This window comes from Carettochelys insculpta, chromosome 1, assembly GCF_033958435.1.
Source record: "Carettochelys insculpta isolate YL-2023 chromosome 1, ASM3395843v1, whole genome shotgun sequence".
Taxonomy (NCBI): Eukaryota; Metazoa; Chordata; order Testudines; family Carettochelyidae; genus Carettochelys; species Carettochelys insculpta.
The window spans coordinates 35,949,389-35,968,447 of NC_134137.1; the positions used below are offsets into that span (position 1 = coordinate 35,949,389).

Below are 19,059 nucleotides of genomic sequence, written 5' to 3' on the forward strand. Positions count from 1 at the left end.
GCGGAGGGACTGGGTTCTAATGGGGTGCTGGAGGTTCCTGGCCCTGGAGGAGATGAGGGGGATTGGATTAGAGTGTGGGTGGAGGGTGCCTGGCTCTGAAGGAGGAAAAGGGCATTGAGCAACATATTATATGTTTATTTTTATCTGTCTAGCTGTCTATCTACTTAGGGAGGTAGGTAGATAGATAAAAATAAATATATTCTATGTGGCTGTTTGCACTTTATCCACAACTATTTTGGCTCTTAGTCTCTAACTGATTGGCCACCCTGATCTACACTACATCTCTGGAGCTTGCTTAGGCATGTTATTCATCATTTTGCAGACAAAGTGCTTTTTCTCCCTTTTCTCTTTCCTCCAAGTTTTTCCTCCCGTGAAACACATGTAATTCAGTGTTTGAATAACAGACTAAAAATGCTGGTCTTTTAAAGTCTTGAATTCTTATTATTTCCAAATAACGTTAAAGTCATTTATTTCCTTTTAAATTAAGTATAAAATCAAATTTAGTTTTGGTTATCTGTTTTTTTCTATTGGAACTATGATGTCAAACTAATAAGTTTCTTTGTCTATACTTCTTAGCTGTGTCTACACTAGCCAGTTCTTTCAAAAGAGCAGGCCCCAGTCGAAGTCGTGCCCAGCGTGTCTGTCTATACATGATAAGCACGCTTTCAAACATGAAATCAACGTTAGGCACTGCAGGAATTGAAATCACTTCTCCAAACAGAAAATAGAAAGAGGCCACTCCTTCAACATCTTTTATTTGAAAAAGGACGTGTGTAGATGCTCTGCATCCTGCTTTTTCAAAAAAGCGAGGTCTGCCATGGTGGCGATCGGCTGTTAGGCAGAGACATGTTGCCCAGCCCCTGGGGGCCTCGATGGTCTGTGTGTGCAGTGTCTCTTAAAGCTGGACAGACCAAGAAACCCCATTGCAGGAAACTGAGAGCGTGCAGGCAGCAGCCATTGCATAGTGTAGACATAGCTCTTGTGGTGTCATTTTGGCTAATTATGTCTAAATCTGACCAAAGAATGGGTGTCCAACAGCATATGAGATACTATGATTTGACATCACTGAGATAATTTTGTTGAGACTATTTTTTTGTTAGGGATACGTGTTTTACTAGTCCCATGAAAATCCACCTGCATTTGACCAGGTAATAAGACTTTGTAAAACTTCAGTATACACGTGCTCAGTAAAGACTTGCAGGATTATTGCCCCTGTATACTGGGAATTGAAGTCCAGACTTAATTGCTGGGCTTGGAATGGGGATGAGAGCTCTTGGTTAAGACAGTTAAATGTTTTCCTGGAGAGCTGGATTCTATCCCTGCTTCTCCTATGAAGTTCCTATGAGATGCTGGATAAATTGCTTAAATGAAACTTTTTGCAGGTGGTGATTATATCTATTGTCCTTAAGACACTTGGGCCTGGTTTGCAGAAATACTGAGCACTCTCACATGCAAGTGAATTCAGAGGGAACTGTTCTTTAAACCCACAAAGTGTTGCAAAATACTAACCACTCTGAAAAATCAGGACTAGTTATCTCAAAGCGGGCACCCAAAATCTATGGATCTTAATTTCTATATGCCCTATTTCCTCACATGTTAAATAAGGTAATGCCTCGCGGACAGTGTTGTGAAAATAAATCATTCACAGAGCACTCAGGTACCATTATGAGCACAACAGGGAAACCCATCAGAATCTTAATAATTCTCTATTCAGAGCAGGGACTGAATAAGGTGTAATTAAGAAGTCACGTTGCACAATGAGGATGAAACAAAACATTGAATTGCTGTGTAGTCAGTGAATGTTGTCCATCCTGTGCCCTCAAAGAGGCAAGGTTCCAGAAGCAAAAACTGTGATAATGCAAAAGCACAAGAGGGCAGATGTAGGATTGCACAGGTACCCTTAATTCAGGTATTTCCTAACTTTAAAGCACTTGTCTTTGCAACCTACATGTTTGTTTCAACTCATTTTTCCATCTGAAGAGGGAGTACGTATGGAAGGAGGATGTGAATATACTACTCACAACTTTTGGTGAGAAATGACTGAGGTGGCAGGCATATCACAATATCAGACTCCAACAATTTATGTTTAATGTAGACTTTAAACTGTATATTAACCTATTTTACTGCTGTACTCCATGTTTTCATAATCCTTTATTGCATTCTTTGATAGTGGTGACTAAAATCAACCTATTCTGATTCATATTAACTTTTCTTAATGCAATTTTTTCTTGGGCTGACCCTTAAATTAATTAGAACCAAGTGACTACAGCCATTTATCCAAAGGGTCACCCAAACAAGACAGGTTAAAGGGTAGAGATCAGACAAATTTGGATCACCTCCCCTCAAAGTAAAATGTGTTGGCTTTGGGTTAACAACCTTATCCATGAAAAAGAAAACATACAGAAACATCTACAAAGAAACCCACAATTACACAGCTCGTGGGAGAGTTGGCAATTCACATGGATTAAGTATGAAGCATGGTAGGGAAAGCCAAAAAGAAGCTGCTCTGTACATGACCCTGGCTCTCACCCAGGACAACCACCCAGTTTGTTACATGGAATGTTTGGACCATGTATCAAATGGGGAAGACAGTGCAGCTAGCAGCAGAGATGAAACAGTACAAGCTCGCTGTTTTGGGTTTGTGTGAGACAAGATGGACACAGTCTGGGCAACTATGCCTGGCAATATGTGAAACCCTCATCTACTCAGGACTTGAAGAAGAGAATGCAACACACACAGAAGGTGTGGGTTTGATATTATCAAGAGAGGCATCTGATGATTTAATGGAGTGGACAGCATTACCACCACACATCAACACGGCCATTTTTTGTCCCAAAGTGTGGAAGGTACTAATTGTGCAATGTTATGCACCAACTCATGAAGCAGCTGAGGAATGTAAACCAGACATATAAGAGAAACTACAAAGAGTTGTGAATTGGAAAACAAAGAAGATTATATTAATTTTGATGGGGGAACTTCAATGCAAAAATTAGAAGCATAAATACAGGAAGAGAACAGACCATGGGAAAAGAAGGCCTAGGCATCATGAATGAAAATTGAGAGTGCTTCATTGACTTTTGTTCCTTCAATGGATTAGTAAGAGGTAGTAGTGTTTTTCCACATAAAAGGATCCACAAGGTCACTTGACTTTCACCAGATCACAAGTCAGAAAACCAAATTGATCACATCTGTGTCAGCAGCTCTTTCAGAAGATAGATGCAAGATACGCACATTAGAAGAGGAGCAGCTGTAGGTTCAGACCACCATTTGGTCATGATACACTCAAGTTCAAGCTCAAGAGGTACACCACAAATGCAACCAAGCCAGTGGGGGGAGGGGAGAGACATCACGTTACTCTGTATTCCAGGGAAAGTGTTCAGTGGGCATCTCTTGGAGAGAATGAAAATAGAAATTGATAGACAGCTCAGAGAAGAACAGGCTGGCTTACAAAGTAAGAGATTTTGTACTGACCAAATAGCAAATCTCAAAGTGACCATAGAACAGTCACATAGAACAGGAGAACTCCCCCTTGTATATAACCTTCATAGATTTCAAAGTACCTCTGACAGCACTGACAGAGACACTTTGTGGAAACTGTTGCAACACCATGACATCCCATCCAAAATTATTAACATGATCCATTCAATGTACGAACCCTCAACATGTCAAGTTGTTCACGATGGTGTCTTGACAAAATCCTTCAGCATTCAGGAGTGTGACAAGGGTGTCTGTTGTCACCTTTCCTGATCTTGGTCACAATGAACTGGTTTATGAGCAGGACAACAGATGACCAGCACTGCGATATTCAGTGGACACTTTTCGAACACTAGAGAACATTGATTTTGCTGACGATTTCACCCTCCTTTTCACACTGACATGAAAGCATGGAAGAAAAGCTCGCAACACTAGACAAAACTGCCTCAATGACTGGACTGAGCACCAACAAGGCAAAGACCAAGACAGTGAGGATCAACTAGTCCAACAACACCACCATCACACTAGGAAAGGATGACCTGGAAGATGTGGAGCAGTTCACCTACTTGGGGGGTATTATGAGCAGAAACAGAGGAACAGACAAAGATATCTGTGCTAGAATAGGGAAGGCAATAGCTTCACTCAAGACTCTTTGTCCCATATGGAGTTCACAAATAATATCTGTGAAGACAAAACTGTGGATCTTCAACCCAAATGTGAAGAGTGTGCTTCTGTATGGATGCAAGACCTGGCATACTAAAAAGTCTTCAAATCACAGGTTACAGACATTTATAAATAAATGCCTGAGGTACATCATCACATCAAATGTCAAAACTTGGTCATAAACACTGAGCTTTTGAACAGAGCAGGACAAGAACCACTTGATGTTCAAATCAAGAGAAGACTATGGGAAGGGCTAGAACACACTCTCAGAAAACCATCTTCCAGGATTGTCTGCTAAATGAAACCCACAAGGAAAACACAAGAGAGGAAGACCTCAGCTAACATGAAGAAGATCTACTGAGATTGAAAGACTACAAATGCAGTATCCCTGGGGTCATCTAGAAGTTTTGTCCCAAGACAGAGTGAAGTGGATGAGACTTGTAGATGATCTATGCTCCACTCACAGTACAAGGGTTTAAATCAAGTAAGTAAGTCAAGACTACAGCTCGGTAATAGCCAATTTGATTTTGCTGATGACGTCACCCTCCTTTCACACTGACATAAAAACATGGAAGAAAAGGTCACAACATTAGGTCACTACCCACAGCTGGGGTAGGCTACAGTTTTCCCTCTCTTCCACCTAGAAAGTGTGCGGCTTCTCCCCCTGCTGCCACAATTTTCCCCACTTATTGTTTAGAAGATGAAACCGTTTTTAGCATTACTATGTAGAAATCACAAGTCACACACTAATAAATAATGAGTCTCTCTGGTTGTCCCACATTGAATGGTCAGAATAATAGAGCTCTATCTGCAGAACAGGTGCTTTAGAGTTACCTATACAGCTTCTGGAGCTCTTGGCAGGGGCAGATCAATGGCCTCCCTCAAGGATCAGTTCTTTCACCAATACTGTTCAATGCGTAAATCAAAGACCTGCCAGCTACAATCTTGGATAAGTTTGTCTATGTCACTGACATCTGCTGCAGCTACCAAACTCAGTCCTTTGTTAGAAATTGAAAATGTCTTGAATTAAGTTATGAAATCCATGGCAAACTATTATAGTTGACAGTACCTGCACCTGAGCTATTTTAACACCATTTTTAATATATTCCAGCTTCATAATGCATGTGCAAGCCATAAGTTAAAGTTTTTTTTTCAACTGATGATTCTTGAAAGATCCAAACCTTTTGTGTGACACTGGAAGGATCAATAACATACAGCAAACACTTTAGGAAGATGTCAGCCAAAGGCAGGACTCAGAAAAACCTGCTCAGAAAATCAGCCAATCTATCCTGAGGAGAAAGCACTTATAACCCTTCTCTTCAATTTTTTTTTTAAATGATGTATGGTGCAGCAGCTTCAGACTATGTCAGATATTGTTGATTGCTTACTGACTTATTTTAATGGTTGGCAGTTGACATACCACCGGCTGGTGATGGCACCATTCAGAGGCTGGGATCATTGCACATATTCCCCTGATAATGAGGAGGAGGAGAAGGAGTTGCACTTGTCAAAGATTTTGTAAATTATAGTTAGGAATCAAAAAGAAAAAAATAGAATTTTGAATACATATTTTACTAGAATTGCATATGTATATATGCTTAAAAATGGGACACGTCCAACTTAATTGCCTTCATCAACTGGTCCTACTGATGACAAGTAACCTCTCCTTTTCTCATCTTTTCCCCCTCCTTCCCTTCTATATAAACCCCGGATTCTATATTTTTCTCCTGTAACTATTTGAAGATGTGAGTCTTACCCACAAAAGCTCATGAATTAATACATTTGTTATTTTTTAAGGTGCCAGAGGACTGCTCATTATTCACAAAACAAAAGATCCTTATCACAGGGGGCATGCCATTCTTCATAAACCAATCATAGATTAAATTCTGCATTATAAATAAAAAATATGCTGTATATGTAATATATTTCCACAAGACAAAATATAAATGAATTAAGGAAAAAGCAAGCTAAGTCCTGGAAATATTTTAGCACTTTTGATATTGTATTAGATGTATTACAGTAGCCTTGAAATCCTACTAAGTTTATGCTATGCACTGTCCAGATCCATGTTAGAAATCAATTCCTACTCCAAGTAGTTTACAGTAAAAACTGACAAAACAGATAGGAAAAAAGAGATTAGCTCTCTTCATGGATAGTGAATTCAGAGTGTGTATATTGAATAAAAATTTCAAAAAAACAAGCTTAATTTTCTAAAGTCATGTGACAATCTTGTTGAAATTCAGCAGGACTTAGGTGCTTACAAAATTTTTTGAAAATGGTATTTACATTCCTAAATTGCTTAAGCATTTGAAATTTTTATCCTATGTGGTTTGCCACAGGTCACAAAAGAAATTGGTGGCAGAATGGAAACTGATTTGGAGCATAAAATCCAAAATATCACAATGCAGATCATGTACTTAAATACTGAAAAGAATCAGTTCCCATTGTATAGCAATCTAATCCATATCAAATTAGAGAAATATATTTGTTTGTTTAAAAGCATCAATGAAAAGTGAATTCTAATTAAGCTACTGCGAAGAGACAATTTAGCAGCCTAAATCCCTGGAGGGAAATACGTGGGTTTGGAAATGGGTTTTGCTTTCAGGTAAATCAGGTTTTGACTTCTGTTCTGTTGGCAATGATGAACATGAAGTACAGGCTTTCAGTAGCCAAATGAGAAATGTTTTATGATGTACAATTTATTAACTATTTCTAAATTGGCTTTACAAGAGCTGCTTCACTGGGACACAGAAGCCTCACGAGCATGACAAAATAGAAGTAGTTAGATGAAAACTGAACAGTTAAATGTAATCCCTACCAAACAGAGGATACTCTTAGCAAATATGCCTTTCAAGGTCAGAAACCAGACTGCTTTATGCTGATACTAGTAAAATGACCAGGTGATGCTCGGGTATTTAAATGAAGAAGGATTTTTTTTTTTTAATTTGGAAGATAAAAGGAAAATGTAGTTATGCAAATTATTTTATTTTTGGAAAAAGAAATTTGTATTAGTAAAAGTCTGAGCATGATTCAGAGATTGCACACAGCTTTTTGGTAGACAATATTTGCAGTCTTTCTGTCTTTTGCTGGAATAAATAGGGGTAGGCAAGTGTTGGGGTGTGGGAGGGCTGACAATATGCGGGCAGGGGTTCAGAGATCTGGGGAGTGAGGGCAGGCAGTGAAAGGTGCTGCTGTGAGGATATGGGTAGGGGTAAGAGCAGAGAGCCTGTTGTGTGGTGAGGCTGAGGGTAGGAAGGCAGGGGGGCTCAGGACAGGGAGTAGGGGGTGCTGGGGTGAGGGAAGGGTTGTGGAGATTCAGAGAACAGTGTTTAGTGTGAGTGAGAGAGGTGTGGGTAGGGGAGGTGGTGTAGATGCACAGCAGGGGTTTTGGTGTCTGGGTGTCTGAGGGCAGGGGTGGAGTTTGGAAGTTAGGTCCATAGATGGCTATTAGCAAGGGGTAAGGTATGTGCCTAGCCTTTTGTCAAATGCGGGAGATGGATGGCAGGAGACAAATCGCTTGATCATTGCCTTCGGTTCACCTCCTCTGGCATTGCCTACTGTCGGCAGACAGAATACTGGGCTACATGGACCTTTGGTCTGACTCAGTATGGCCATTCTTATGTTCTTATGTAGTAGTGTGAGGGCAGAAGCCAGGGAACTGAGGTCTGAGGGTTTTGTAGGGAGGCTTAGAAGTGGTGTTGGGGTACGGAAGGAGGCTGTGGCCAAGCAGTCAGGGAGTCCAGGGGCTGGGAGGGTGGGTATCCTCACGGAAGGGATGGGGTTTGTGTGGTGAGGGCAGGGGTGAGGTGAGGACAGAGGGTTGGGTGTGTGTGAGGGTCAGGGCAGCGAGTGAGTGTGCAGACATCACAGTAGGGATTTTGTTGTGGTGGGGGCATCCAGGGCAGAGGGGGGAAGGTAGTGCAGTGAGGCCAGTGGGTGGGGGCTGAGGGGAAAGGGTTCAGTGAGGGGGTCAGAGCAGGGGTCTTATGGCAGGGGGTTGGGAAATCTCAAGGGGTTTGCCCAGGAAGGCCATAGCAGTGAACGTGGAGCCAATCTGTAGGTGGGGGCAGGGTTGCACTGCCCAGCTCTGGAATCTCCTCTCAGGGGTCTGTGTTGCAGTTCCTGACCCCAGCATCTTCTCATAGGAGGGCTGGGCTGGGCTGGGCTGGCCTCTGCAGCCTGAAAGGTACCTTCTGGTGGGGAGAGGGGAGAGGTGCTTTCCCACCCTCTAGGGGAAGCTGGGACTGGGCTCTTTTTGGGGAACCCCTTCCCCTGCCCAAGCATGAACTGCAGGGGTGGGAGGGCAGGGCCAGAGCCATGGCACCTTTCTCTGGCCCCAGCAAGAGTAGCAGGCAGGAGGAGGGGGTTTGGGTGGGGGTGCCATGCTTGTAGCTCTTTCCCCCGGTCCTGGCACAGTGGAGGGGGCTGGACATTTTTCTTGACCCAGCACAGTGGCAGCAGGGTGCCAGAGCTTCAGCTTTCTTTCCCCAGCACCAGCACAGCAGCAGTGGGAGGCCAGGGACCAAAGCCAGGGCAAGAGGTGTGGCTTTTCCCCAACCCTGGCACAGTGACTGAGGAGAGTGGGGTGGGAGCCTGGGTCCACGTTGATTTTCCTGGCCAGAGCATGAACTTGCTGGGTCAGACCTGGGGTTTGTGGCTGCAGCATCGTAGAGGGGGCTAGCTGTGAGGAGGTGGGGGAGGAAACCTCAGGGTTCCCTCTGTGTGGTGCTGGGGCCAAACTCTGACAGGAGGTGGTTGAGGTACAGGGGCACTTACATCTACCAACAGGGTAGAGAGCCCTGTCTCCAAGTGGCCACTCAGTTCCTGCTGCAGCTGCCCCCAGTAGTGAGCCTGATGTATGTCCCCCCCTGCTTTCATTGCCTCCTCCTTTTCAACGTTCTGGGTAACTGTGGGCTATCAATCATATCCCACTTTCCAGGCAGAGCCAAACTCTGACTTTGGTTTAAGTTTGGGTAAGAGGAAGCTGCACACCAAATTTTGTAACAGAGAGGTAGCCGTGTTAGTCTGTCACTTCGAGAACAAGAAGTCTTTTGGCACCTTATAGACTAACAGATATTTTGGAGCATAAACTGTTACGGGCAAAGACCTGCTACAAATTTTGTAGTTGTAGCTTTTATGGTTTAAGAGGAATTCTTGAATAAACATAACATCAACAGACAGATGCACTTTACAATATAGAGTAGATTAGTGGAGGATCTCGTCACCATGGGGTAACATAGCTCTTTTGTCTGTGCATTAATATAACAAAGACCTTTACCTTTTCCTAGCCACCGCTCTTTTGATTTGTGCCGTTTGCGCTGGATTTGTTTGCTTTTGAATGCTGGAGTTACTATTGTTTCTTATTCAGGTATATAATAATATCTTTAAGATTTGTAAAATATTTGTTTCTTTTAAAGGAAGACTAAAAATATCAAAATTATTCTGGCTTTGCGACAACACAGAGAAAGTCTGTTTTAGCAATCCATCTGAAATTGTGATTTCAATAACAAAATAAATTGTCAAAACTAGTTTGCAGTTCAGTGATGTTGAATTCAATTTCCTTGTGTAGATTACTACCTTGCATCATGAGAGCAATCTTTTCAATAGCACTTCAGTGGGAGATGTATATAGTACATAAGACAGCAGAAGAGTTTCATTTTTCTTGGAGATGTGTCTGTGCCAGCAAGTCTTCATTCAGATTCATATATAGCAGAGGCTGAGTTTATACTGCTCTGAAGACTTGGTTCAGTCTCATTTTTTAATTTTCATCAAGCTATATAATGCATTTTGTAATGCTTAAGCAGTTGATTAACATAGGGTGACTATCCATCCCATTTTAGCCTTTTTTAGGTCCCTGGAGAGTGTCCTGATTTTTTTTTTAAACAGGCTAATTGTCCCATATGTTGCAAAACAGGGACTTGACATTTAAAGAGACATATCCTTAAGGATCAGGGTCTGTCTGTTTAATGAGCTGGCTGGAGGAGGCATGTGGGCTCTTTAAACAGATTGTTTAAACACACTGTTGCCAGCAGCCCCTGGTACAATGGGGGTGGGGTTGGAGGAGGGGTGAGGGGTATGGGCTGCTGCTCACAATGCCTGAAAAAGACAGAGGAAGCTGTGTCTCAGATATCCCCCACCTCCAACACTTCTGACAAGTAATAGGATTGGGGTAGGGAGGACAGGGCTCCATGGTGGGCAACAGGGGGCAGCCACTTGGTGGAAATGGGGGACAACTGCTGGGCAGTTGCACTTAGCTTGGTAGCCCACAGGCAGCAGCAAACAGGAAAGTCTCTGGAGTAAATGGCAGATTGACCCACGCCAGGAATTAGATGAGGGATCATGGATTCCATGAAGGATGGGGGACAGGACTCAGAAGACAGCAGAGACAGGAAGAAGGGGACAAGGAAGGTGAATCAGGGAGGTGGGCTGGTAGGGCTGGACTAACTCTTCTGGAGTAAGGGCTATTAGATGTTGTGGGGTCCCCTAGGATATGGGTTGAGCACAAAATAATGGGTTCAGAAATGACGGAGGGCAGGCTCCAGGCTGGGACAGAGAGTGTGGGTGTGAGATGGGGTGAAGGTGCTCCAGCTAGGAGTGCAGGCTCTGAGGTAAAGTCTGGGATGAAGTGTTTGGCGTACATCAGGAGGGGGCTCCAGACTGGGACCCGGGGTTTGGAGTGTGGGTAGGGGCTCAGCCTGCCCAACTGATGGATGGGGGGAAAAGGAATCAAGTGCCCAGGACCCCAGGCAATTTCAAAAGGTCTGGAAGCCCCAGAACCTTTTAAATTGCTCAGGCAGGTGTGGCAGGTGGAGCCCACCTTTGGGGAGGCTAACCCCCTGCTCCGTTCTTTCTGCCCATGCCTTTTCTCAAAGGCCAGAGCCACATCCCCCTACCCTTCGAGAGGAGGTGGAAAAAAGGTGAGGTGATGAGAGAAATAGGGTAGGTTGGGAGTTTGACTGCCCCACTTTGCATTGCCCCAATTTGCATGGGTGTTAGTGGATTAAAAGGGAAATAATTCTTTTTGCAACATAATTCCTTAGTAACTATCTGAAAACTGATCTTTTTTTTTTAATATCCTGTGTTACTTTACTAATTGATGCATGGTAAATTAAAACCTGGAAGAACCTTACCATAGAACCTGGTTATTTGTTTGACTTTTCAATTAGAGTTGGATTTCCAGATAAGTGATTTCCATCAAAATTTTAGTCTTTGTCTGGGGAGGGGTATTTGAACCATTAGGCTGCCACCCTTATCTTAATCTGGCTTTGTCTTGGGGAGTGGAGGAGATAGGTAGGCCAGGACTGCAGAGAAGGGAGGAGAGAGTGGCCCAAAGAACGTAACTAGGAAACAAACAGGCGCCATAATTTATCTGATGTAGATCCACTGACTCCAGTGAAATTGAAGTGGGACCAGGGGAGGGGAGACTAAAAATCTGTTAGTCTATAAGGTGCCACAGGACTTGTTGTTTTTAAAGATACAGACTAACTCAGTTACCTCTCTGCTAGTTGGCCTAGTAGGTTTCATTATCTTTTTATACTGCTGCAAAAATATCAGTTGGTTTACATTGTTCCAGAACCAGGCCCAGGGCTCCTCCCTGCTCCCAGCCTCCTGTCTGTACTCCTGACCCCTGTCCCTGACTCCTGCCCTCCTGCGCACACACCCAGCTCTGATTTCCAGCAGCTCACTCATATACCCCAGCCCTCTCCCACATGTCCCCAGCCCCCTGCTCTGTCTCCTGTACCTCTCTGTCTGACTGCCAGCACTCACACTACCAGCCCACGCTCTGGAGGACAGTAAGATGAGGACAAGGCAGGTACATCTATAGAGCAGTAACCACTTAATTTTAGGCATAATTCTGGTTTTTTTTAATTTTTACCTATTTTTGTTACAATAATGCAGTATATAGTTTAAAGGGGTGATCAGTCAACTTAAATGCTATTTTTGAATGTTTGTACTGCATAGTTCTGATGGATTGCCATTCAACTCACTTAACTCCAAGCAGTTATACCAGGTGTCCCGTATTTTACATAGGGAAATATGGTCAATCTATTAAAACAGAGTTGTTTAATGAAGGGTACATGTACATTTGGGGGTACACCAAGATCTTCCAATGAGTATATCTAGATATTTGCATCTGTTTCTATCTATTTATATCTATTACATATAGATATTTGCCTAGTTTTACAACCGGCTACATTAAAAAAAAAGAAAAGAAAAAAATAGTAAAGTCAATACAATCCAAATATTTATCCAGACAATGAATTGTTTCTTTTGCTTCATATGCCTTATGCTAAAATGTAAATGCAACATTTCTATTTCAATTCATTTATTTAATAATAAGGTGGTAGAAAATCAGTGAGATTTCAGTAGGGCTGGGTCAACACATGCCCCTTCCTTTCGAAAGGGCATGTTAATGAGCAAGTTCGAAAGATGCTAATGAGGCACTGCAATGAATATGCAGCACCTCAGTAGCATAATGGCGGCTGCGGCAATTCAAAAGTGCGGCTTTTTGAATCGCGGGCTGCCCATGGAGACAGGACCTTCCAAAAGGACCCCCCAGTTTTCAAAAGCCCTTCTTCCTATCTTTGATCAGAAGAAGGGCTTTCGAAAACTGTGGGAGGTCCTTTCAGAAGGTCTCATCTCCACGGGTGGCGCGCAATTCGAAAAGCCTCACTTTCGAATCGCCGCAGCCGCCATTATGCTAACGAGGTGCTGCATATTCATCACAGCGCCTCATTAGCATCTTTCAAACCTGCTCATTAACATGCCCTTTCGAAAGGAAGGGGCACGTGTAGACCTAGCCTAGTAGCCTTCTGTGATATGACTGTATATTTGTGTAAGTTTTTAAGTGAGATGTAACTTGGTGGTATGCAAAACAAATCTGACTCCTGAAAAGGGTACTGTAATCTGGAAAGGTTGAAAGGCCCTTGTTTCAAGACCTCAGATTATTTTAGGACCATGTTTCTCAACTGTTGGTACTCCTCTGGGGGGTACTTATATATTTTTTTGAAATGGGATACTTTATAATAAAGTTTGAGAAAAAACAGAATAAAATATAACATGGGTAAGCAGTGAACTTATTTTATATCAGTTATGTCACTTTTGACCTACTTTCTTAGGTAATAAAACAGAAAACTTTATTGTCTGGCCAAACGTTTGAGGAGGAAAACTAGGGGCTTGTCTACACTATCCCCCCTCCTTCGAAGGGAACATGTAAATGAGCCCAATTGGAGAATAACACCAAGGTGCTGTACTGCATATGCAGCACCTCATTAGTATAATTCATGCTGTGTGAACTTCAAAGTTGCTGGCAAGCTATGTAGCCACAGGCACTTCAAAGTACCCACACAACTTCAAAGTGCCCTTACTCCCAAAACTGCTTGCCGCCACCGTTTGCGCTGTGGGAATTATGCTAATGAGGTTCTGCATATGCAGTGCAGCACCTCATTGCTATTCTCCGATCAGGCTCATTTACATGCCCGCTTTGAAGGAGGGAGCTGGTGTAGGTGAGCTCTTGGAGTCAGAAATTGCTATTCTGTTCTAAGTATGCTCACATGCATCTTGGTCTTGGGGAAAGGTCATTTGGGTCTAATATTTAAAATAATTAGCCACTATTTTGTGAGCCTAACATGAGGTGTGATTTCCAGGTGTGCTGTGCACTATCTCCATATCTCTGTGGCTTCAACTGGAGTTATTTTTGGTCCTTTTATGAAAATCAGGCTGTCATGATGAGTCATGCTTGACACCCAGAAATTGACATACCCAGCTTATTGGACACATTGAAAATGTGGGTCTTAGTCCTGATGTCAAAGGAGCTTAACTGCTATAATTTTAGTTGAAGTTAATGGGAACATTGGGTGCTTATTACTTCATAGATCAGGTCAAGTGGGTGTTTAAATATTAATTTAGTGACCAACCATTAGGCATCAAAGCTAAAATTTGTTGCCCTTGGTATGTAACTGCATAACTAAGTGTGTTAAGATGAAAGTGATCAAAGGATAACTTACAATGAACATCAGGTATAACTTTCCAGTGAAGAAATTTGATAGACTGTTCAATAGGCAACCAAGCAAAGTGGTGGGAAAACACATCATTTGTGTCTTTTCAAACTAGAAAGAACAAAGTACTCAATTATGCTGTAGGGAACAATTCTTTATTGACAAGGAAAATGGACTATGTGGAAGAGGTTTTTAGTCTTCAGTTTCTAATTTCTATGTTGTTCTGAGTAGACATAGGCTAGCTCTGATTGCAATCAAGTACCTAATTTGTTTCAGGAAGCTCATTAAGGTGCATAGGTTGTAATAAGATGTCTGTAGCTCTGGTAAATCACATTTTTCTTCAACAAAAGCTGATTACAAGAGGTTTGGGTTCACCTATTTGCTACCTTGGGCACTTTATGTTCTCAGTGAGGATTGATCAAAATCTTTCATCTTTTAAAACAGTCTAGGAGGTCAGATGAGATTTACTGAGGTTGTGTTTTACTAGGCAATAAAGTTTGTTTATTTGAAAAGTGAGAACCAATGTGATTTTGTTTGATCATATTTGATTACATAATTTTAATTTATAGAAAAGGCAGAAGTGGTGGGAGAGTGAAGAACTGAATTCTAAACAAATGCACACCTCTGGTGTCTATTTTAACAGCCACTTTGGCCAGCCTGACTTTTACATAGAGCATTAGCATAAGAAAAATTGTAACATAGTCCATGGCCATATGATGTTTGGACCATGAGAAAAGGATAGCTTTATTGTTCTGTACCCACAAACAATTTCTGTTTCTTACCAAATAATGTTTATTGTGATTTTCTTCTTTGTGTTAAAAATAATTTAAATGTACTTATTAATTGGAGTATATTTCTTCAATCCCTAATGAAAGGGCAACACAAACTGGCCTTCGGTTTCATCTTAACCTCAGTGTCAACTCAGAGTTCCCAGAAATAGTTTAATCCTGTATAAAGAAGCAGTTGGATCTAGTAGACTTCAGATCCTGATTCCTTCTTTGACGGGGAGAAGGTTTGGTTGGGGAGAGAGAGATGGTTTGGCTCTTTATATTCATGTTCCAATTAACCCTGAGTGAACCTTTTGCTTTACTCTATCAGCTTAGAATGTACACATTTTATCACAAAATCTTTATAAAATAAATATCATCTTTGTTTTGTGCCACAACCTGTTTTGTTATGAGAACTACGGACAATATCAATTTTACAGTATGTCTACACTATGAGATAAATTTGAATTTATTAATATCGGTTTTGTAATCCTGGATTTTATAAATTCAAATTTGACTATCCTCTTCTCCCCATGAATTCTTCACAAAGTCGTCTTATTGCTGCCATGCTCAATTGGCTAACACTGACTGTTGCAGCAGTGCATTGTGGGAACTTATCCCACAGTTCCCTCATCCCAATAGCATTCTGAGTATTTTTGCTGATGCAGCATGTGTAAAAATGCCCTGCAAGTAGTTGTTGGTATGTGAGATCATCTTCCCACATTGCATTGCCCTCATTCCCCTCCCGTGGTAAGTAAACATCCATTTTTCCAGGTGGAAGGAAGGAAAACTAGTGCATCAAAAATGATCGCTAAATTCATAGAAATATTTTTCTCCTGTAACTGCATCGCTTTTTAAAAACTGTAGCTGTCTTATGAAAGGTTTTAGAAAAATCAGCAAGTGTATGTCTTCTCAACCAACTATCCCCTCTCTCTTGATTACATCTGATCCATGAAAATAATACAGGGACAATGAAAAGCTTGAAGAAAGAGCAGGTAGTAAAGGTTTTGAAAAAAGAGAGTTGTTGAGGGGAGGGGTTTGGGGTTCCCAGTTCATTATACAGCCTCTGTGCACAGTCTGTAGTCTCCACTGGCCCTCCACCCTTTCTTCCCTGTATGAAGGGATCCAAAGTTAGAAGAAAGAGGATAGAAAAGGCTAGGAAAAGAGATTTTTGGCTTCCTTCTCGACTACACAGACACTGCCAACAGGGTGTATGGGGTGCTCCAAATTTCATTGCCATCATGGGGTGTTTTGGTATTTGGGAGGTTGAATGGCCAGTTGACATGGTCCCCAAAAATCTTTTATGGTGGTGAGGTGCAAGGTCCATGGCCCCTTGAACCATTCCCCTCAGGCGGCAGCTAGGTCCCACAATTCATAGCCACCAGGAAAGACTTTCCCCCCATGACAGGTAGCCCCCCAGGTTTTTGAAGTGGTGAAGAGCATGGCATGGTTGAGTGGGGAGCCAGTTGAGGTAGTCCCCAAGGGCAGCTGCAAACCCTGCAATTTGTAGCTGCTTGGGGAAGACTTCCCCCCAGCAGCAGCAATGCTCCAAAAATATTTTTGGTAGGGGACCAGTTAAACCAGTCACCCTGGGTGCCTGCAAGTCCCCAGAAATCTTAGCTATCAGGGAAGACTTCCCACCAGCAACAGCAGTGCCCTGAAAATATTTTTGTTGATGGGCCACTCGAAGCAGTGCTCCCAGACGGCTGCAGCTCCCCAAAATCATAGCCACCAGGGGAGAATTCCCCTGGCAACTACAAGTCCCTAAAAATCTTTCCTGCCCTTGGAGTCCTCACTGCATGCAAGCCAGGACATGGAGCTGCCTGGCAGTGTGGTCAACTCCGAACAGCGGGCATGTCCTTTTATTGGGTCGGGGGCTAGCCACAGGATGTGGTTGGGTGCAGGAAACACCTTGACTGCATTGTGCCTGGGGGGGTGGGTAGAGGGTGCATAAATGTAAACTGCTAAGAAGTTTCTCAGCCTCTCAAAGAAGCATGACTCCAACAACAGCCTCCCTGGCACTTGGTGCAGTGGGGCAGCGGCTGGCGCCAGGCAGCGCAGAAAAAAGTACCAAGTGCTCAGCTAGCAGAGGTACAGACAGAACCACCTTGGGACTATTTGTGAAGGGTACATGCATGCACAGTGCTAATAGCAAAGAAAGAAAGACATTTCTCAGCCTCTCATACAACATGACCCCACAGATGTGGGCTTCTTGGTCCCGAATTGAAATTCATGGTCTTCCTGTTACCTAATTCCTGAGCACCTAGAATGCAGCATCCAGAGTGGAGCACTTCGGGTCATTGTGGGTCACATATGGAACACCTCTGGAGGCTAGTCAATTCAATTCAAAGACATGGCGCTTCCACACTGGCCTTTATTCAAACTTCTAAATTCAAACTTGATCCTATTGCCAGCCGGTTCCAAAAATATTATGAGATATTAGTGCTCCCTAAATCAAGCTAATGATATTTACAGTGAAGACAGTCACTTGGTATAGAAAAGCTAACTGCCTTAAATTCGAATTTAACCTGGTATGTAAATGTAGCCTTAGTTTCCAAAGGGATAATGGCTTCAGGCTATACCAAGAGACATATGAAATATGGAGTAAACTAAGATCTACAACTTTTTGGGATGTCTTAGATCTCATTAGAAAATGTTAAGGAATATCAAGAGACAATAAAATATATTTTCTTGGAATGAAAGCTATATTGCATTTCTATTAGTGGTTGCATTGCAAGAAGCCCTATAAGCAGTATTCCCATTCTTCATTTTAATTTTTCACTACCATATCATGGAATAGGTCTGCTTACCCTGTTTATGGGTCAGGAAAGATCATTATAAAACAAGATAATGCACTGCACTATAAAATGGGTGCCTTCTGAGACCAAAATGAAAAATCATCTCAAGACAATTCGTTTTATGTATGCTTTCTATAGTACCTTATATATATACAGGACAAAGTTATGCTTAAATTTGTTTCAAAAAAGACACTAGGACATATCTGTCTATTGAGCAGCTTGCTTAGGAGGAGATGGCTATTTTCAGATGTTTGTTCTCCTTTTGTCAGACGTTTGCTTTTAAAGTAATGGCAATATAGGGATTTTTTAACACCTTCTGAATACTAAGCATTGAAACAAGGTATCTAGTACCTGTCTTCAAAAACTTCAAGGGTCTCAGAATTCACCCATTTTTCTTCTTCTGACCCACCGGGGTAAAATAAATGGTTTGTTTTACCAGCAATATAGTAACACAATAGTGACCTTTTCTTTTTTCTACCAGACTCACTCCTTCCCCCACTGAGGAATACTTCTTATTACAGATGCTCCTTTGATACCCACTAGTATTTCCTGCCCACTAGCATAAATGAACATATTTTACAACAATCTGGAAGTTCTGCATAACAGAATATGTTGATTTTCTAGATGTTGCATTTGGGAGGCCTCACATTTGATTTACATGGGAGTCCTGCTTGCTGAGTTGCTATAGAATGGGTTTCTAAATATAATTTTAATCTCAAAATTAGAAATGAATTTATTCTTTAAAACAGCATTTCACAAACTGTGTTCCATGTGATGGAATAGGTGCTTTTTGAAAAACTTTTGATGCTAGGGACATTATTACTTATTAAATAAGAAATTATGCCTTATCAAAATTACTAAGGTATTTGAATAGTATTTAGATTGTAGGTGTATTAAAACACATTCAAAATAGTATAGTAATTATGCAACTCATGACAAAACAGATGCAAAAACACTCAAGATTAAAAAACTTATTTTCCAGTAGTTTTCTGTAAAAATAACAAGTTTATAAAAGAGAAAATTTAAAAATATTTCCATACCTAATTTGTTTTCAGTTTCTTTTTCATAATTTTTTTAAAGCTTTATGGAAGGACAGTTCTTTCTTTGAGCAATATTGTTCTTTCAGTTTTTGTAAGAACAGCACTAACCCCCTTTTCTCGGCTGTTATATTGATATTTTGTTTTGGGTTTGTACTTATTTTTAATTTTTATACTTCATTATAGGGATATTAACCATCCTTCTATCAGAAGGACATTAGCTGTTTGTTCAGATGATTTTCTCTTGTTATTTTTTGTTCTTTGTAAACTAAAAGACATATAAAAAATAACTCAAATCAACTTTTGAGCATTAAGTGCAGCA

General features: G+C 41.6%; 1 protein-coding gene across 1 annotated transcript in view; it reads left to right on the forward strand.

Moving 5' to 3' along the window:
• The window catches only part of CNTN5 (contactin 5), an 850,947-nt gene that overhangs the window by 401,921 nt on the left and 429,967 nt on the right, over positions 1–19,059 (forward strand). The gene's annotated exons all lie outside the window — the stretch shown is intronic.